At 36.7% G+C, this 22,205-nt stretch overlaps 1 long non-coding RNA gene across 2 annotated transcripts in view; it reads right to left on the minus strand.

Moving 5' to 3' along the window:
- Positions 1–13,003: 13,003 nt before the first annotated feature.
- LOC133260528 (uncharacterized) overlaps positions 13,004–22,205 on the minus strand; it is a 33,101-nt gene continuing 23,899 nt past the window's right edge. Inside the window, exons 3-4 of one of the 2 annotated variants that reach the window (XR_009740850.1) lie at positions 15,092–15,164; positions 13,004–13,532 (exon numbers count right to left, since the gene is read on the minus strand). This is a non-coding gene — a long non-coding RNA (uncharacterized LOC133260528). Of the gene's footprint in view, positions 13,533–14,588; positions 15,165–22,205 lie in introns of those variants that run through there. The other variant, XR_009740849.1, reaches the window with a different exon arrangement.

Below are 22,205 nucleotides of genomic sequence, written 5' to 3' on the forward strand. Positions count from 1 at the left end.
ATAGGTTGTCTTTGTTTTCTTTATGGTTTCCTTTACTGTGCAAAAGCTTATAAGCTTGATTAGGTCTCATTTGTTTATTCTTATTTTTATTTCTATTGCCTTGGGAGACTGATCTAAGAAAACATTGGTGTGATTTATGTCAGAGAAAGTTTTGCCTATGATCTCTTCTAAGAGTTTTATTGTGTCATGTCTTGTAATTAAGTCTTTAAACCTTTTTGAGTTTATTTTTGTGTGTGGTGAGAGTATTCTCACTTCATTGATTTACATGCAGCTGTTCAACTTCCCCATTTGTAAATGAAGATTATTTTGTCCTTTTCAATTTTTATGCCATTTTTTCTTGTTTATTGAACTGGTTTAGATTTTCAGCACACTAATAAGAGTAACACTGCTTAATTTAATTTTATAACAAAAGCCAGAACAATTTTGATAACTGAAGATCTAACTTTTTGAGTAAATCATAATGCTACCAGTGATACACAATAGTGCCTGTTTCCTTAAATACTTTCTAGAACTGAATGCTACCATGATTTAAAGCATTTATAAATCTTATAAATGAGAAATGGTACCTTTCATGCTTCAAATTAATATTTATATGGTATAAAATAAGAAACATAATTTTACTAATATATCATAAATATAGAAAATTCAATAGCTTTTTCCTTTATTACTAGTACTTAGAAATGGAAAAATAGAAAGCTCAATAACAATTTCCAACCCTTTAATTGCTTAGAAATACATTTAATAGAGTCTATATAAGAGAAATTATTAAATATAAACAAATACGAAGTAAGACAGTATTAAGCGAAATTGCATTCCACTGTGAATCTTAATGCTTTTATTTTGTTTTGTTTGGGGAACTAGATTGAATTATTTTAAAGTTTAGATGATGGAATAAAGTTCTGAGAATAGTACAAATAATGAAAAAAAGAATAGTAAAAAGATGAGCTTATCTTTCAGCTATTAAAATTTACTATAAAGCCACAATCACAGTACTGAGATAGGTTACGATATCCACTGAGATAGGTTACAATATCCAAAAATGTAAGCAAGAATCACATGGAATGATCAAAATTAACATTTTTAGCTCAATGAGATTTTTGGAAAAAAAAAAAAAAACAACAGTGCTGGCATAGACCGTTATTTATCTGGAAGAAGATGAAACTAGTTCAACTTGTATTTTCCACACAAATGCATTTGATATATAGTAATTGGGAAACAGTGGAAACAGTGTCAGATTTTATTTTGGGGGGCTCTAAAATCACTGCAGATGGTGACTGCTGCCATGAAATTTAAAAGCTTGTTCCTTGGAAGGAAAGTTATGACCAACCTAGTTAGCATATTCAAAAGCAGAGACATTACTTTGCCAACAAAGGTCCGTCTAGTCAAGGCTATGGTTTTTCCAGCGGTCATGTATCGATGAGCGCCGAAGAATTGATGCTTTTGAACTGTGGTGTTGGAGAAGACTCTTGAGAGTCCCTTGGACTGCAAGGAGATCCAACCAGTCCATTCTGAAGGAGATCAGCCCTGGGATTTCTTTGGAAGGACTGATGCTAAAGCTGAAACTCCAGTACTTGGGCTACCTCATATGAAGAGTTGACTCTTTGGAAAACACTCTGATGCTTGGAGGGATTGGGGGCAGAAGGAGAAGGGGACGACAGAGGATGAGATGGCTGGATGGCATAACTGACTCGATGGATGTGAGTCTGAGTGAACTCTGGGAGTTGGTGATGGACAGGGAGGCCTGGCGTGCTGCAATTCATGGGGTCGCAAATAGTCGGACATGACTGAGCGACTGAACTGAACTGAATATGAATATCCAAAATAGTGGGAGAATATATAGGTGAATGTCTACATAATTTTCTATAGGAGGCTTCCTTAAGCAAAATAGGAATTTTAGAAGCCATAAAGTAAATAAATATGTTATCCAGAGTATGTTTAAATTTGATAAATAATTAATGCTAAAGGATAAGTAACAATAAACTTCATTCTAATTGCTAATATATTTGTATATAATGGACATTTTTAAACATTAAAGACAAGGAAGAATATTGACACTTATGACTGAAGGTAAGTTAAATGTGTAAATGGTTTAAATAGACAATTCACTGAAACAGAAATCCAAAAAGGGTATGTGTATATAGTTCTTTCGGAGAAGGCAATGGCACCCCACTCCAGTACTCTTGCCTGGAAAATCCCATGGACAGAGGGGCCTGGTAGGCTGCAGTCCATGGGGTCACTGAGGGTCGGGCACAACTGAGCGACTTCACTATCCCTTTTCACTTTCATGCATTGGAGAAGGAAATGGCAACCCACTCCAGTGTTCTTGCCTGGAGAATCCCAGGGACTGCAGAGCCTGGTGGGCTGCTGTCTATGGGGTCACACAGAGTCAGAGATGACTGAAGCGACTTAGCAGCAGCAGCAGCATGTAGTTCTTTTATTTAAAGGAAGTCACTATTCCCTTTATAAAATTCATGGCTAACCATAACAAAGTGTATAGGCAATGAAGATAAGTACTTAAAAAGGAAGAAAAAAATCCCAAATTTCATCATCTGGAAATAATAGATAGTAATCCTAGTTCAATGAAATTCTAGACATTATTCTTTGCATCTCTACAGATAAAAAAATGAATGGCTTGATAGGTTGATAGAATGCTTTTATGTAACATATATATTTTTTAAGGGGCTTCCCCAGTGGCTCAGTGGTAAAGAATCTGCCTGCAATGTAGGAGATGCAGATTTGATCCCTGGGTTGGGAAGATCCCCTGGAGGAGGGCATGGCAACCCACTCCAGTATTGTTGCCTGGAAAATCCCATTGTCAGAGGAGCTGGTAGACTATGGTCCATAGGGTCACAAAGAGTCAGATATGACTGAGTTCTTACACACACACACACACACACACACTTTGGTAGTCATATTGAATTCCTCTTTACTCGAACTTAATTAAAAAAAAAAAAAGCATACTGAAATAAAATCAAAACCATTGCTGGACTTCATATATTGCTCTTTTACCAAAGAAAATATTTCCTTCAACATCATAAGGTTGGGTTACGTTTTTGGAAAATAGTAAAAGGCTGGCATTAGTTTTAAAACTACGTTTTTCCATTATAAAGAATATTTTTACTTGCACTGTAAAAATAGAAAAATAAGTCTTACACTTTTCACATTTCTTGCTTCTTCCAGATTAAATTATTTTTGTTTATGCTGCCAAATTCAAAATCATTTAAAACTCTCTTCTACAACAGTTACAGAATTGTCTGAATTTGTTCTATATTTAAGTCTGCCCATTATTAACTCTTTACTAATGGTTCCTTATTTCTGAGCCCTTTGTTTTAATCTTTTCTAGATTTCAAGTGAAATTTCCAAGAAGAGTTCAAGGGTGCTGTATTTCCTGTTTTCTTCCATTTAAAAAATGCATATGGGCATTTCATTTTTCATGAAATTGAGGTATTGCCCTTTTATTTGCTGGCATTAAATATTTCTGAGCACAAGCTAGCCTGAACTTCTCCCATTGTGTCAAGGATTTTTGTGGCTGGTTGAGTGCATTTTTTCTTTATTGTTGATGCTAAATTACTTTATCAGATCTCAACTCATCATTGAGTATCTTTTCACATTTTCCTGGAATTTACTGTACCTTATCAATTTGCTGAATCAGTTCTTTCTTCATTAAATAAATTTTCTTCATTTAGAATTTCAGAAACTAATTTTTTCCCTGTTTCTATTTGTAAAATTCTCTTCTTCAGTGACACTGTTGGCTCATCTCTCTGTGTCCATGGCTTTTCTCTATTGGTTTTAAAATATCTTCCTACTCCTTCATCTTTTCTCCTTTTTCGTCTGGTGTTCACTCTGATTATTTCTAATCTTTCCTAATCTTTCCTTTTCATCATTATTTTCAGTTTTATTGCCATTTGTTTCTTGCTGTTTCTCTTTTACTGATTATTTATATATGAGTATTTGTTCTTTCTGACCGCAATCCCCCTAAATAATCTCATGTTGTTTGTTTTCTTAAACTGGACCCATATCCATAGTAAGATGATCTACAGATTGAAATTCACGCGAGGAATTTTCTTCTGTTCCTTTAGATATTTTCTTCTAGGCTAGGATTTTGTTTATTTCTGTTGTGTTCCTTCCTTTCTATCATTTTTCTTCTGAAGTATTTTGCATGTTTGTTACGTCTTCCCACCATCTGTCTTTGAAGCCAAGTTTTCTTTCCAGAATAGCTAACTTCCAATGTTGGAGGTAGTGGAGGAGAGGATTAAACACACTGTCCTGACGTTTTGTTCTTTCTGTCATGTATCTTGCAGGAATAACTGGAAAGATGAATTTTATTACTTCCTTACTTAATGTTGAAAAATTTCAGAAGCTGCAACTTCTCAGCAGACACAGATAATTGCTAATTTCCCTTAGACAGTAAAGCCTAACTTGATTCATGGAAAACAAGCAAGGCCATAGTTTGAGTAGTAGAGGGGAAATGACATGGGTTTTAAATCAAGACCTGGGATTAAATTCTCCTGATGTAAATGACCTTGTTGTTCAGTTGCTAGGTCATGTCCAACTCTTTGCAGCCCCATGGACTGCAGCATGCCAGGCCTCCTGTCCTTCACTATCTCCCAGAGTTTGCTCAAATTCTTGTCCATTGAGTTGGTGATTTTAATCCAATCATATCCATTCTCATTCCCTTCTCCTTCTGCCCTCAATCTTTCCCATCATCAGGGTCTTTTCCAGTAAGTCGGCTTTTTGCATCAAGTGGCCAAGGTATTGGAGCTTTAGCTTCAGCATCAGTCCTTCCAATGAATATTCAGGTTTGGTTTCCTTTAGGATTGACTGGCCATCTTTGCATGAAATGTTCCCTTGGTATGTCCAATTTTCTTGATATTTCTAGTCTTTCCCATTCTATTGTTTTTCTTCTATTTCTTTGCATTGTTCACTTAAGAAGGCTTTCTTATCTCTCCTTGCTATTCTCTGGAACTCTGCATTTAATTGAATCTGTCTTTTCCTTGGACACGTTAATGAAAATCAGCAGTGGCCACAGGACTGGAAAAGGTCAGTTTTCATTCCAATCCCAAAGAAAGGCAATGCCAAAGAATGCTCAAACTACCGCACAATTGCACTCATCTCACACGCCAGTAAAGTAATGCTCAAAATTCTCCAAGCCAGGCTTCAGCAATATGTGAACTGTGAAATTCCTGATGTTCAAGCTGGTTTTAGAAAAGGCAGATGAACCAGAGATCAAATTGCCAACATCCGCTGGATCATAGAAAAAGCAAAAGAGTTCCAGAAAAACATCTATTTCTGCTTTATTGACTATGCCAAAGCCTTTGACTGTGTGGATCACAATAAACTGTGGAAAATTCTGAAAGAGTTGCAAATACCAGACCATCTGACCTGCCTCTTGAGAAACCTGTATGCAGGTCAGGAAGCAATAGTTAGAACTGGACATGGAAAAACGGACTGGTTCCAAATAGGAAAAGGAGTATGTCAAGGCTGTATATTGTCACCCTGTTTATTTAACTTATCTGCAGAATACATCATGAGAAACGCTGGACTGGAAGAAACCACAAGCTGGAATCAAGATTGCCGGGAGAAATATCAATAACCTCAGATATGCAGATGACACCATCCTTATGGCAGAAAGTGAAGAGGAACTCAAAAGCCTCTTGATGAAAGTGAAAGTGGAGAGTGAAAAAGTTGGCTTAAAGCTCAACATTCAGAAAACAGAAATCATGGCATCCGGTCCCACCACTTCATGGGAAATAGATGAGGAAACAGTGGAAACAGTGTCAGACTTTATTTTTTGGGTCTCCAAAATCACTGCAGATGGTGACTGCAGCCATGAAATTAAAAGATGCTTACTCCTTGGAAGGAAAGTTATGACCAACCTAAATAGCATATTCAAAAGCAGAGACATTACTTTGCCAACAAAGGTTCATCTAGTCAAGGCTATGGTTTTTCCAATGGTCATGTATGGATGTGAGAGTTGAACTGTGAAGAAGGCTGAGCACTGAAGAATTGATGCTTTTGAACTGTGGTGTTGGAGAAGACTCTTGAGAGTCCCTTGGACTGCAAGGAAATCCAGCCAGTCCATTCTGAAGGAGATCAGCCCTGGGATTTCTTTGGAGGGAACGATGCTGAGGCTGAAACTCCAGTACTTTGGCCACCTCATGTGAAGAGTTGACTCTTTGGAAAAGACTCTGATGCTGGGAGGGATTGGGGACAGGAGGAGAAGGGGACGACAGAGGATGAGATGGCTGGATGGCATCACTGACTCGATGGATGTGAGTCTGAGTGAATTCCGGGAGTTGGTGATGGACAGGGAGGCCTGGCGTGCTGCGATTCATGGGGTCGCAAAGAGTCAGACATGACTGAGCGACTGATCTGATCTGATCTGATGAGCCTCAGTTTCCTAAACCATAAAATGGGAATAAGAAAACTACTTCAAAACTTTTTTTCAAAGATTAAATGGGATAAAATGCCTGCAACATATTCAATAAAAATGAAATCCCTCTCCCTTCACAAACCACTATTAATTCACTAATTTAATCAATTGACACTTATTGAGCCTAGTACTCTATACCAGGGACTCTGCTTGACATTGACGATGTAGTGACAGAAAAGGGGCCCTGCCCTCATGGAGCTTGTGGTCTAGGAAGAAAGAATGATAGTTAATGAGCAATTAAGTAAGAAAATTTATATAATGGAAGCATAAATTGGTGGCATGATGGCATGTTATGTAACAATTTAACTACAATGCAAAAGTCTTTTCTTTTTTAAAATCTTATCTGAAGAGGAAGCATTATATAACCAAATGGGATCATTCATTGATTAATATGTTCATATTGTGTATCAAATTTATTTTGAATATCTTACCACTGCCAAAGCTCTATGAAAACATTTACCTTTGGCACATTTGCAGCTGTATGCTGTGTTGTACTGAGTCACTCAGTTGTGTCTGACTCTTTGCAACCCCATGGACTGAAGCCTGCCAGGCTGCTCTGTCCAAGGGGATTCTCCAGGCAAGAATACTAGAGTGTGTTGCCATGCCCTCTTCCAGGGGATCTTCCCAACCCAGGGGTTGAACCCAGGTCTCCCACATTGCAGGCAGATTCTTTATCATCTGAGCCACCAGAGAAGCTCTTGAAGCTGTATACATATTATCAAAAGACAGGGAAATATATTTTTCTTTTTTTTCTTCCTATTGTTCTTTTCCTAGACATATACTGCTTTTAGAACTAAAACTTACTATTCTTTAAGTGCTAAATACGTGCCAGACATTTTAAAATTAGTTAATTAATTTAGTTTTATTGACCTAACATTGGTTTATAACATTGTAAAAGTTGCATGTGGGCAGCATTATATTTTAGTTTCTGTTTGTACTACAGCATGCTCACCACCAAAAGTTTAGTTTTTATCTGTCACCATACGGTTGATCCTGTTTACCCATTTGCCTTCCCCTTACCTCTTTTTTCCAGTAACTGCTACTCTGTTCTCTGTATCTTCTGTCCGGTTTCTTCATTTATTTTGTTTTTTAATATTCCATGTATAAATTAAATCTTACAGTATTTGTCTTTGTTCATGTGACTTGCTCACTTAGCATAAAACCCTCAGGGTCCATCCATGTCATCACAAATGGCAAGATTTCATCTTTTTATGGCTGAGTAGTATTCCGTTTCGTGTGTGTACACACACACACACAACACGTCTTTATCTACTCATCCATTTGTGGACACGGGTTGTTTCCATATCTTGGCTTGCAGACAGTGCTATAATGAGCAAAGGGGCACATATATCTTTTCAAATTAGTGTTTTCATATTCTTCAGATAAATACCCAAAAGTGGAACAGCTGGATAACATGCTGGTTCTATTTTTAATATTTTTAAGGAGTCATTATATTGTTTTCCATAGAGGCTGCACCAATTTATATTCCCATCATTAACGTAAAGGGTTTTCTTTCTCCTCATTCTCTCTAACACTTGTTATTTCTTGCTTTTTTGATAATAGCAGTTCCAAAGGACATGCAGTCATATTTCACCAATTGTCAGGGAAATGCAACTTAAAACCACAATGAGATATCACCTCACACCTTTTATTATGCCAGACATTTTAAATACATCTTCTGTGACCCCCAGAAGCAACTCTTTATGGTAGAAATTATCTCTATTTTAAGAGTGTACTGAAGCTCAGAGAGTTAAATACCATGCTGCCTGTCATTCAGCTGTCACAGTGTCACTAAACTGGTAAGCTGACCATCACTCAGGATGGTCCCTATCGAGCTGAACATAAAACTTTTGGTTGCTGGCTTGTGAGAATGTCCGGGAGTTAGTACCATGAAGAATGGGGTAGTCTTGGGCTTCAGACAACATGGATTTACCATTTGGTGATTAATCTCTGTAAGCCATACTTTCTTGTCTTATTATTCCAACTCAAGGGTAAACATTTTTCTAGGTCAAGTCTAGTGTCTAACAATATTTTATATTTTGATATAATTATGAGTGCTATAGAACACAGACCTTTATGTACAATAGACAACTAAGAAATTTTTGCTGACTGAATGATAAAGGGATAAGAAATGTGTACTCAACTCCACAGTACTTATTTTATATATACCAAAATGCTTATATCTGAAAAATACAGAATTTGCTTATTGTCTAAATGTTGATTAAAATGAGTAATCTTTTTTTTTTTAATTTTACATCAGTACTTTTACAGAAACAGTTACTCTCAAAAGTATGGAAAATTTTTATTTCTTGTTGATGCTTTCTCTGAACAAGTTTTTCCTTTTGGCTTTGAAGTTAGCCCTAATGAAAATAATTGTAATCAAATAAAACGTGATGATTTCAGATAGCCCACTTTCCTTCTCTATATGATGACTGGTTATTTAAACAGGGGCTGGTGATACAAATATTTTTGAGAGAAATAAATTTATAGTTGATCTCAATAAGTTGAAGCCAGTATCAGTCATACCCAATTCTGGCTATTTCTCATCAATAAGAATAATAAATGAAGTTTCATGGTAAAATTACTGGACAGAGACTTTTATAGTAAAATCAATAAATAAAAACTTTAAAAAATAAAGTCACTGACGATACCCAGTCATGTTGTCACATTAGCCTATAACCATTTGCTGTTATTCTTTGTTAAAGAAATGAGTGATACAAGTCCCTGTCATACACAGTGTTGTTCCAGACTTAGCAATCCTTCTGTAGCCTTTCATTGTCCCCAGGATCCTGGTGCTTTTTTTTTTTTTTAAACCAGTACTTACAGTGCCTTTTTTGTGACAAAAAATGCAATTGAAAATGCTCAAGCTGTAAAGCCCAATAGATAATGGTTTAAATTCTAGTTCATCTTTGCCAGACATGTGATCTCAGGCAAATTCTGTTAAAGTAGAATAGAATCTGAATGGTACTTCCTTGCTTTTAAGTTAGGAATACTAATACCTGGGATTTCCCAGGTAGCACAGTGGTTAAAAAAAAAAAAAATTCCTCCAGGAGACACTGGAAACAGGAGTTTGGTCTCTGGGTCAGGAAGTTCCCCTGGAGAAGGCAATGGCAACCCACTCCAGTTCTCTTGCCTGGGAAGTCCCATGGACAGAGGAACATTGCAGGCTACAGTCTATGGGATCGCAAAGCCAGATAGGACTAAGTGAGCACACACTAACACCTACTTCATAGAGCTGTTCTGAGGATTCAAGAGATTACATACAGAGAGCCTTACAGCTCCTAGCACATAATGGGTATGAAAAACTGTAGCTTTCCTCCTCTTTTTTCTTTTTCCTCCCTCTCAAGACAATATAATATTAAGTGAGAGTATTCATACTTCTGCTTTCTAAGGATCATGTTGTGATTATGGCTTGGATTTGACTAAAACAATGCTGACATTCTGAAAGGGACATGGTACTTTCAAATATAACTGTGGCCTTTCAGACAAAGGTTAAAATATAAATAATGAGGCCCTTGGAGGAATACAGCAAGACTGACAACTGATGCAAAACTTTTTTATTATGTTTGAGTCTTTAAAGCACAAAGCTCATTTTTAATGCAGTCTTTAAAACCACCATCATATTACACATTGATCTGCTAGCAACTGAAAACATTCCTCTATCCCACCCTTTAGTTTCTGGGCCCATCAAAAAATAAAATAGAAATTTATAAAACATGAAGAATAAAATAGGCAAAGACTTATTTCCTGTATATTTCATTTAGGAGAGGTTTATTGAGATGTTACTCAATGCCATATTCTGTTCAGGGATTTGGAGATAAATCTGTGACCTCATGGAGCTCATATTCTAATAGGGGAAACAAACATAAGTAACAAGTCAATCTTAGTGTATAAAGAGGTGACATATTAAGAAGAGATGGCAAGAATACACAGAAGAACTGTACAAAAAAGATCTTCACGACCCAGATAATCACGATGGTGTGATCACTCACCTAGAGCCAGACATCCTGGAATGTGAAGTCAAGTTGGCCTTAGAAAGCATCACTACGAACAAAGCTAGTGGAGGTGATGGAATTCCAGTTGAGCTATTCCAAATCCTGAAAGATGATGCTGTGAAAGTGCTGCACTCAATATGCCAGCAAATTTGGAAAACTCAGCAGTGGCCACAGGACTGGAAAAGGTCAGTTTTCATTCCAATCCCAAAGAAAGGCAATGCCAAAGAATGCTCAAACTACCGCACAATTGCACTAATCTCACACGCTAGTAAAGTAATGCTCAAAATTCTCCAAGCGAGGCTTCAGCAATAGGTGAACCATGAACTTCCTGATGTTCAAGCTGGTTTTAGAAAAGGCAGAGGAACCAGAGATCAAATTGCCAACATCTGCTGGATCATAGAAAAAGCAAGAGAGTTCCAGAAAAACATCTATTTCTGCTTTATTGACTATGCCAAAGCCTTTGACTGTGTGGATCACTATAAACTGTGGGAAATTCTGAAAGAGATGGGAATCCCAGACCACCTGATCTGCCTCTTGAGAAATTTGTATGCAGGTCAGGAAGCAACAGTTAGAACTGGACATGGACCAACAGACTGGTTCCAACTAGGAAAAGGAGTTCGTCAAGGCTGTATATTGTCACCCTGTTTATTTAACTTATATGCAGAGTACATCATGAGAAATGCTGGACTGGAAGAAACACAAGCTGAAATCAAGATTGCCGGGAGAAATATCAATAACCTCAGATATGCAGATGACACCACCCTTATGGCAGAAAGTGAAGAGGAACTCAAAAGCCTCTTGATGAAAGTGAAAGTGGAGAGTGAAAAAGTTGACTTAAAGCTCAACATTCAGAAAATGAAAATCATGGCATCCGGTCCCACCACTTCATGGGAAATAGATGGGGAAACAGTGGAAACAGTGTCAGAGTTTATTTTTCTGGGCTCCAAAATCAGTGCAGATGGTGACTGCAGCCATGAAATTAAAAGACGCTTACTCCTTGGAAGGAAAGTTATGACCAACCTAGATAGCATATTCAAAAGCAGAGACATTACTTTGCCAACAAAGGTTCGTCTAGTCAAGGCTATGGTTTTTCCTGTGGTCATGTATGGATGTGAGAGTTGGACTGTGAAGAAGGCTGAGTGCCGAAGAATTGATGCATTTGAACTGTGGTGTTGGAGAAGACTCTTGAGAGTCCCTTGGACTGCAAGGAGATCCAACCAGTCCATTCTGAAGGAGATCAGCCCTGGGATTTCTTTGGAAGGAATGATGCTAAAGCTGAAACTCCAGTACTTTGGCCACCTCATGTGAAGAGTTGACTCATTGGAAAAGTCTCTGATGCTGGGAGGGATTGGGGGCAGGAGGAGAAGGGGACGACAGAGGATGAGATGGCTGGATGGCATCACTGACTCGATGGACTTGAGTCTGAGTGAACTCCGGGAGTTGGTGATGGACAGGGAGGCCTGGCGTGCTGCGATTCATGGGGTCGCAAGTAGTCAGACACGACTGAGCGACTGATCTGATCTGATCTGATAGTATATGAAAGTTATACAGAGAAACATATGAAAGATTAGAAGTATAGGAGCAAGGAGAAGGTATAATTTTAAGTAAGGAGGTCAGGGTAGGTGTCAATAGCAAAGACTTGAAGGACATGAGGAGAGAGCCATGGAGATTTGGGGGAGCAGGAATGACTTTTCCAGTAGGCAGAGAAAGCACAGAGCCAAGTGCCCACTAAATTTGGGGAGGCCTACAAAAATATCAATAGTTTACTTTTTTTAAGTCAGAAGAAAATATAAACTTTTAGAGCTGAAGAAAATGTTTATATTTTTAACAGACTTGATTATATTCATCTTTATATCAAAAAACCTATAAAACATACTTTTAATATATATTAAATATAAATGTATGTGTGTAATATGTGTGTGTTATATATACGTGTGTGTATCTGTTTATTTTTTTAGAATAAGGGACCCATAGAGCAAAGAGTGTGTGTGTGTGTGTTTGTGTGACTGTGCACACGTGTGCATGCCCTCAGTTATCCACTCTTTGCTACCCTAGGGACTGTTGCCCAGGCTCTTCTGTCCATGGAATTTTCCAGGCAGGAATATCTGTGTGGGTTGCCATTTCCTTCTTTCACAGAGCAAAGTGCTTAAGGCATAATGCAACCCAGTTTGGGAATAGAGCATCTAATCAACTGTCTTGTTAACATCAGAATGCAATACATTAATGAAATATAGTAGGCAGTATCAACTAGGAAGCAGTCTGGGGAATATTTGTAGGGCTTTTAGAGACTTATAAAATGAAAAATTCTTTGTCATTTAAATTGTGATAATTGTACCTTAGATCCTGACACCTAATTAGATTCACAGCAGATGAACTATAGGAGTTAAAAGTAGAAAACATCATTTTTTACCCCAGTAGTCTGTCCATGTGTTATTTCTTGTAAAATTTCTCAGTATATCTGATGACAGTCATGTTGATGAAAAGTCCACTATATACTTTATACAGTTAGTAAAGGCGGAATAAAAACACAACAGCTCAACAAAATGATGAGTAAAAGATAATTGATGGTAATTTATTTTCATTCAGAAAATCATGGAATGGTGATGGTGATTTAAATTTAACTTATTCGGAATACCCCAAAGAGCAAGTAAAAGTATATTCCAGTCTCCATGGAGCAAAAGAAGGTGAAAAGTAGGATGACAAAACATTTAGGTGGCAGAAGTCATCTGATGAAAAATAAGAAGCCAGGTTTACACATGAAATATCACCAACTAAATTCAAGGGTTAACGGGAATTTTTAAAAGTTGTATTGGTGTATCTCTGTAGTTTTGTGTAGATTAAGGGCAAATTTAAAATTTTTTAAAAATTACATTGAGTTTCAACTCTTTATTTTCACGCACACATGAAAGAGTCTCTGTATTCCTTAGACCTACTGCAGATAGATGACCCCCAACTTATGATGGTTTGACTTACGGTTTTTCTACTTTATGACTGTGTGAAAGCAATACATATTCAGTAGATATTGTACTTCACATTTGAATTTTTGGTATGATACTCTCATGTGATGTCAAGCAGCCGCAATGAGGCCACAGCTCCCAGTCAACCTTGAGATCAAAAGAGTAAACAACCCATACACTTATGACCATTCTGTGCACATACAGCCATCTATTTTCACTATCAGTACAGTACTCAATACATTTCATGAGCTATTCAACACTTTGTTATAAAAGAGACCTTGTGTTAACTAATTTTGCTCAACTGTAGGTTAATGTTTTAAGTGTTCCAAGCAAGTTTAAGATAGGCTGTGATATTTGGTAGGGTAGATGTATTAAATGCATTTTTGACATATGATATTTTTAGCTTGATGGTGGCTTTATCAGGATATGATCCCATTGTAAGTTGAGGAAGATTTGTAATTGCATTCCAATTTTAGAACTCAAATTTTGAGGAAAATTTTTCTTAACAGTTGTAAACAAGTATACTGATTCAAACCTATGGGCGGGGCTCCAAGTGGTGTGTTGTAGTGATGTGGTGTGATGGTGTTTGTTTGTGTATGCATACACACTAGAGAAAGAGATTGGCATTGACTGACTGACTGATTCAAGGGCTAAGAAAGAAGGGAGAAATGGATGGATGACTCCTGGAAGTACAACCACAAAGAACAGAAATGAGCAGGTTTCCTTCCACATAATTTCTGATGTGGACGTTTTAAAACTATTCTTGTCTATCCTTATTACTCTGTCATCCACTAATCTCTTCCTCGATTCTCAGGTTCTTTTCTATTATAGTTTTACAGTTATGTAGGTATCACAGGGATATGAGAGCAAGGTTATAATCCTTTTCACTTAAATCAGAGAAGAAAAAAGTAGAAATGGGACAAGTGAGGGCATAGAGAAAATGCAGGAGTAGACAGAAAAGATGCATATTCTGTAGATCTCTTTTGAGGATTCAAGAGATTGTATATCTTTATATACATACAATTATATGTAACTGAAGATGAATTAAGTTATTGAATACTTGACATGTTCTTCTTTCTTATTCCAATATCAGAAAAATTTTCAGTTGAAAGAATAAACCAAAATCTATGTATTTAGTGGTGGCTGCCATAGTTAAATTGAACACAAGGAAGCTATTCAGAAATTATTTCTTTCTGGAACCCCCTCCTTTATTCTCCCACGTATGTTGTCCAGTCTGCTAGTAGACTTTCATCATAAAAATTGCAATCTCATCTCCACTGTGACTCTTCTCATTTTCCCTATGAATTGAAAATATTTAAAAATCTCCATCTTATTTACCTGTGTATGGTGCTTGCTTCTTAAGCAGAGCCACAAAAGTAAAAGTGATATTAAATGTTTGGTTAACTGAATTAAGTTGAAAAAAGTAATTTATGCCTTGAATATACTATCCTTCAGAGCATAAGAAATTTATTCCACTGCAGTAAGGTGTTGCATACATAACTTTATTGTGTAAAACATTGAGATACACAGTATTTAATACATTTCTTAAACAGTTTATAATTTACTGATTCTTGGGAGATGGTGTGTTATTAGTAGATTTATCACACTGAGAAGATCAGGAGAAAAAGTTGGGTGAAGAAAGCTGAAGGAGAAAAGAGAAGTTACAGGACTAAAATCCTGGCTATTATTGGCATATGGGCTCTCACCTCTTCACTGAACTCAGAGGACACTCCATTCTCCTGGAGAGTTATTTGTAACTCTGGATGGTCAGATAATTGCCTGTTAAATAGTGAATGAAAATTGTCAGGGGGTGACTGAAAATGCAAGTCATTTACATTCCTCAGGAGAATTTTCAAAGTAGTTCTACAGCTCAAAGTAGTTTAAAGGAAAGTAGGTTGAAGGGTCATTGAAGAGAGATGCAACTGATAAAGGTTGATTGGAATTTCTTGTCATATTAGCCAGTTAATGATGTATTTAAATTATCCTGAAGGCTCTTTCATTATATCTTACTGTTCAGAATTATCTCTTTTAGTTTGAAAGTCCTAGATAAATTTTTAAAATCCCGACATGAATAACTCAAATGTAGGAGGGAAAATACTCCTTAGACCTATATACAAGATAAAAAGAAAAGGGTGGTATATTGGCTACACACTGAGGAAGTGAATAAGATAAGCCCTTTTATATAGAATACTGCTACAGTAGTCATCTTTGGGAATGAGCATAGCATTTGGGTTGAGAGGATTAAGAAGGGCTTTATTATTTTACATTGGATTTTTGGAAAAAGCTTAGAAGAAAATATGGATTATCTTTTGATAAAACATTTTTAATAGTTTGTGTTTTATTGTTACTTAGTAATTTGGGGCTTAGAGTTGTAACTCATAAAATTTATAGGATATAGCCTCCAAAAAATGAATCATGAGGCTCTCCTGCAAAATATGAAATAGAATTCAGGTGAGTATTTTTATTCAACACTCCATAGATCTCTTAACATGTATTTCCCATTCCTTATTAATATAAGCAATTATTTAAGATTAAAGAACATACTACCAATTCATTAAAAAATATAATTTAGAGCAACATTTAAATAACCTCTGTTATTGGGTTAGGCAAAAAGTTCCGTGTGGGCTTTTCCATAAGATGTTATGGAAAAACCTGAAGGAACTTTTTGGCCAACACAATACATTCCTCACCAGTCTTTTAACTGTTTCTTTGTTACACATCCTGTTTAACTTTAAAAATGCATCCTGCTAGGTTCTGTCATATGTTGGAACCAGCTGCTTGGCTCTTAGTGAACCATCATAGATAATACTTGTTAAAAATTATTTTGGGGATTGCCAGCTTTTCCAAGATGCTGACTGCATGTTGCCTTTTAGGTTTTATCTTCTTTCACTTACAGATGTTTTTTCCTTCCAGGGAAATAAGAGAGAGAGAAAGCCTGTAGAGTAGAGTATCTGGAAGTAGAGTACGTGGTCCCTGGACCAAGCATCACCTGGAAATGTATTAGAAATGTCAGTCCTCAGGCCCTACCCTAGACCTGCTGAAACCTTGGGGGTAGCCCTAGCAATCTGGGTTAACAAGCTGTTCAGGTGATTTTGATGCACACTGAAGTTTGAGAACCACTGAATTATATTCCATGCTTAATTCTTAAAGAACATGGCACTTCTCTAACTCAGCTTCAGTTTTTTTTCCTTCTTCTTTCTAACAATTATAAAAAGTCCCAGAGGTACACATAAAGCAGTTCTCCTTAAACTGACTGTTCATCCAGCCTTACCCCTTGTTTTAGAACCCTCAAGAGTCATTTTCTTGAATAGCCTATATCTCTAAAGGGGAGAACATTTTGCAAAGTCTAGAAGTAAAAGATTTCAAAAGGCATTTAAGCAGACTTAATTACAATATGCATAGTTAACAATACATGTCTCATTTTCTGTATTGAACAGAAAATTAAACTTGAGAGGCTTCAAAAAAGGAAGAGGAGAAGTGAAAGAGGAAGGGAAAACATAAAGAGGAGGTGGAGGAAGAGGAGGAGAGGACAAAGAGGAAGAAGTATTAATACTAAAAGAGAAGCACGTCCATCTTACTTGGAAATGAGAAATCAGAATATTTACTCTGGATTTAAAAAATTAAAATGGTTCACTTCCTCTTTATCTAAATCTGGAAAAATTGGATAAAATCAATTTAAATAATAGATTTTAAAAGTATAGTCAAATGAGTTTTTTTTTAATAAATATTCTTTTAGAAATAAGTTTTTATGGAGTTAGTTTGATGGCTTATAGAGTCAGTTTGTAATTGTTACACATTTGTAAGGCTGGAGGGAATCACTATATTTAATTATCAGGAAACACACAGCCAGCCAACACCCTTGGAAGTATCAGTTGGGAAGAAGGAGTGCTGACTCTTTGAGAGCACAGTGGAAGGTTAGCACCTGCTGAGTGGGAAAAGTTAATCAGTGAACTTTTTCTCTTGTCTGTTTTTTTCTTTCTACACAGATACAGTCTAAGGAGCTTTATGCTACTTCTTCCTTCAGCTTATTGCTTTGAAAGGAAAAAACCTGCAACTTTGGGGGAATGATGTCAGCAGTGGGTCCTGAATGGGCAGCCAGAGGTAAGATTCCTCACCTGAGTTCTTGGACTTTAATGTAGGTAAGAATCCAACTATCCAGCTTTGGACACTTAGAATTCTGAGTCCAGGTCCCACCTCCCATTGGAATTCTTTAAAAATTTTTTTTTTATTTTTAATTGGAGGATGATTCGAAGAATGCAATGGCACCCCACTCCAGTACTGTTGCCTGGAAAATCCCATGGATGGAGGAGCCTGGTAGGCTGCAGTCCATGGGGTCACTCAGAGTGGGACACGACTGAGGGACTTCACTTTCACTTCTCACTTTCATGCATTGGAGAAGGAAATGGCAACCCACTCCAGTGTTCTTGCCTGGAGAATCCCAGGGATGGGGGAGCCTAGTGGGCTGCCATCTGTGGGGTCGCACAGAGTCGGACACGACTGAAGCGACTTAGCAGCAGCAGCAGGAGGATGATTGCTTTACAGTGTTGTATTGGTTTCTGTCATGCTGCTGCTAAGTCACTTCAGTTGTGTCTGACTCTGTGTGACCCCACAGACGGCAGCCAATCAGGCTCCCCTGTCCATGCGATTTTCCAGGCAAGAGTACTGGAGTGGGGTGCCATTGCCTTCTCCGGGTTTCTGTCATACAACAAGGTAAATTAGCCATAGGTGTACGTATGTCCCCTCCCTCTTGAACTTCCCTCCCACCCCCACCCCATCCCACCCCTCTAGGTTGTCACAGAGTACATTCCCATTAGAATTCTGAGGGATACCAATTCAGCAGGTTTGGGGCATGGCCCAGAAATTTGCATTTTTTAACACACATACTGAGATGGTTCTGATAAGAAGGTTAAAAAGTCTACACTTGAAGAAAATCTTGCCATGATCTGATGTTTCTGTAAATCACAGAAATAATGTGTAAGTGTAAAATGTACATGTTGGATTCAAAATCCTTAAGCCAGGGTTTTCAAAAAAGTGTTTTTCTTGGAACATTAGTTCTGAAATGTCCTGGGACTGGTGCTCAAAAAAAAAAAAAAAAAAGGGTTACTGTGGCCAAATACGTTAGGAAAAGGCTGCAGTTTAAATCTTCCTTTTGGAAATTTGATTCACATAGTGCATTAAAACATTAAAATCCCCGGAGACATTTCCCAGTTTAAAAACAATGTTCAGATGTTACTTAATAGTTAAACATTTTTACAAGGGAACTTTTTTTCTCTATAAATTTAGTAACATTTCTCCAGAAGAGTTTTTCAATCACACATGTTTGGAACAAGCTGTGTCAAACTAAAATTTTCTATTCTGTTCTACTGGAAATAAGAAAAATATTTGTTGATGTCGAGAAGTGTCAAAGATAAGCAAAGCTGGACACTGGTGGTAAGGACAGATTTTAATCAGTAACATACTTTTGCAGTAGGAAAAAGGGTCTAACAGGAGCTGAATTCAGCTTGAATTTGTGCAGAAGGCACTGAGCATTTTAAAGGGAAGATGAGGGAGTGAGGAGCGGGTGGGCATGTACTCAGGAGTCAGAAAGTGAAAAATTAGTAAAAGCTGGAAGGAGGCTGGTCCATAAGAAACCCATTTGGATTTGCTAACTAGTGCTTTTTAAACGTGGGCTCCCACCCTCCACAGAGCCTGGGAGACAGTAGCCCTATCTTAAGGTGTTGGCTGGAACAAGGGAAATTATTTTAGTAGCCTTGAGTTTTCTTAGGTAAGCATTTCAAGGCGCTAGGGCTGCAGTCATGAGCTGCTGGATTCCAAGTTAGTGTTTAGCTCAAGTTAGCGCAAATGTTTGTGTTTGTGTTTGTTCAAGGTCAAGTTTGAGACCCGGTGGAAAGCAGGACTCAGAGGAGCCTGACTAGAGTTTGATCAAGGAATAAACCTTTGTCAGAAGTAAGTGGGAAGAAAGCAGAACAATTTTAGGCGCAAACCCAAATCAGAAAGTTTTCTAACCTCCCCATCAAAAAGGGAGTAGGATAGATTCTCCCCAGTCCATCATCTTTTTTTTAAATATAAATTTATTTAGTTTAATTGGAGCTTAATTACTTTACAATATTGTATTGGTTTTTGCCATAATCTTGAAGCAAGTGAAATCCTGTGAAAGTGCAAGTGAAACCTTGCACCACATGATGCAAAACAGTAAGCACTGATGAAAGAACAAAGTTGCAGAGCCAGAACATTAACAAAAGCCATTTGTAGAGTAAGAACAGTAGCAGTAATAACTAATATTTCAAGCAAACTCAACAGAGGATGAGATGGTTGGATGGCATCACTGACTCGATGGACATGAGTTTGAATAAGTTCTGGGAGTTGGTGATGGACAGGGAAGCCTAGCATGCTGCAGTCCATGGGGTCACAAAGAGTTGGACACGACTGAGTGACTTAAGTAAACTAAAAAATAAGACTCTTCGGGGGATTATAAAAAGATGGTGACCTATACACATAAGTTGTTTAGTATATTTACCAGTTCTTTGGGGATGTTTTTTGAGAAGTGTGATTGCTGGGTCAAAGGGTCAATTTTGCATGTGAAAATTTGCTAAATATTGCCAAATAGCTATTGGAATGTATGAGTGCCTATTTTTCCATCCTCACAATACAACATATGATAAGGCTTTTTGGATTTTAGTCTGAAAATTTGTTCGTCTACTTTTGTATATTTATGCTTAAATTATTCTTTTATATTTTTCCATTTTAATGGAATTTTTCTCTTCCTTTATATCTTCTTTTATTTATATATTTGAATTTCCAATTTTATGTGAGTTTAATATATTGTCATTTCAGTAGATTCATTTATTATTTGCAAAGGTTTTCCTTTGACTCAGAATTTTTTTAGATATTTGATCATAACAGATTTTTTTACTTTTCTAATTACAATTCAATTTTTGAATATTTCATTTGTCTACATTAGCTAGTATCTTCAATGAACTATTACCTGGTAGTACAGATGATGGGTAAACTTGACTCGTTCTTTACTGTTTCCCTATTAGTTGACTTTCAAAATGAGGTACATATTGAGAAAGGGTTCATCACTTACAATTTATAAGGCATAGCTCAAGGAATTTCCACAAAGTAAATGTTCATATAATAGTAGATCAAGAAAGAAAATATTACAAAACTCCAAAAATTTCATGCCACCTTCTAGTCACTACTGATTTGCAACAAAATAACTATCATCACTCCTTCCAATATGATGGATTTTTTTTTTTTTTAATGCCCTTACTTCCTCTACCCTGGAGAAGGGAATGGCCACCCACTCCAGTATTCTGGCCTGGAGAATTCCATGGACTGTGTAGTCCATGGGGTTGCAAAGAGTTGGACATGACTGAGCGACTTTCACTTTCACTACTTCCTTTAAGCCCCCAAACTCAACCCATTGATGGTATAGCAATATTGCTTCCATCTAAGCTGCACTTTCAACAGTAGTAGCCACTAGCCACATGGAGCTATTTAAATTTAGGTTAATCAGAATTAAAAACCAAATAAACTCAGAGAATAAAACTAATTAAAGTAAAATCAGGAATAAGTAATAAAAAAAGACAATCATAAGATTGTCAATTAGCAAATTGGTTGTGAAAATAATGAATTAGATAAATCATTGGTTAACCAATTAGAGGCAAAAAAGAGAAAAACAATACAAATACCTCACCATAGAAATGATAATGAGAAAAGACCCACAAATACAGGGGAAAATAAAAGAATAACAAATTACTACTTGTTCTTTTTTTTTTCAAATAAGCTTGAATATGTGGATAAAATAGAGGAGCTATCTAATGGAATTTAAGTTACCAAAAATGATTTTACATGGAAATGCAAAATGTAAAATCTTAAAACTGAAACAGTAAGACAAAAGTCTCAATTTTATTCAATAAAAACTTTCAGAAAGAAAGAATAGGCAACTCAGTTGCTTCATAAAGTTTAGGACAGTCTTTATTTTTTATTATAAATATAATAAACACATAAAATTAACAACAAAAAATATGTGTTTGAAAAATAAAAGGTATATAAAATTAATATACCTTAATTTTACTTAAGATATATTTCTCCATATTCTGTATCTTGGCAATATAAGATTGAATACCTGTCTAGTTTAGTTTATTATATGAGCAAGGTCTTGAATTTATTGCCATGACTTTCATATGTCCATAATGGAGGGGTTTGAATTACTATAAGCCTTTTCCTTCTTGTTAGAATAAATTCTGTTTGTTTGAAAATGATGATTGTAGGGTATTTAGTTTTTTTTAATTAAATTTATTTATTTTAATTATAGGCTAATTACTTTACCATATTGTATTGGTTTTGCCATACATCAACATGAATCCGCCACGGGTGTACACGTGTTCCCCATCCTGAACCCCCCTCCCACCTCCCTCCCCATACCATCCCTCTGGGTCATCCCAGTGCACCAGCCCCAAGCTTCCTGTATCCTGCATTGAACCTGGACTGGCGATTCGTTTTTTATATGATATTATACATATTTCAATGCCATTCTCCCAAATCATCCTCCCCACCCCCCCACCACAGAGTCCAAAAGACTGTTCTATACATCTGTGTCTCTTTTGCTGTCTCACATTCAGGGTTATTGTTACCATCTTTCTAAATTCCATATATATGCATTAGTATACTATATTGGTGTTTTTCTTTCTGGCTCACTTCACTCTGTATAATCGGCTCCAGTTTCATCCACCTCATTAGAACTCATTCAAATGTATTCTTTTTAATGGCTGAGTAATACTCCATTGTGTATATGTACCACAGCTTTCTTATCCA

Source organism: Bos javanicus, chromosome 2 (assembly GCF_032452875.1).
Source record: "Bos javanicus breed banteng chromosome 2, ARS-OSU_banteng_1.0, whole genome shotgun sequence".
Taxonomy (NCBI): domain Eukaryota; kingdom Metazoa; phylum Chordata; class Mammalia; order Artiodactyla; family Bovidae; genus Bos; species Bos javanicus.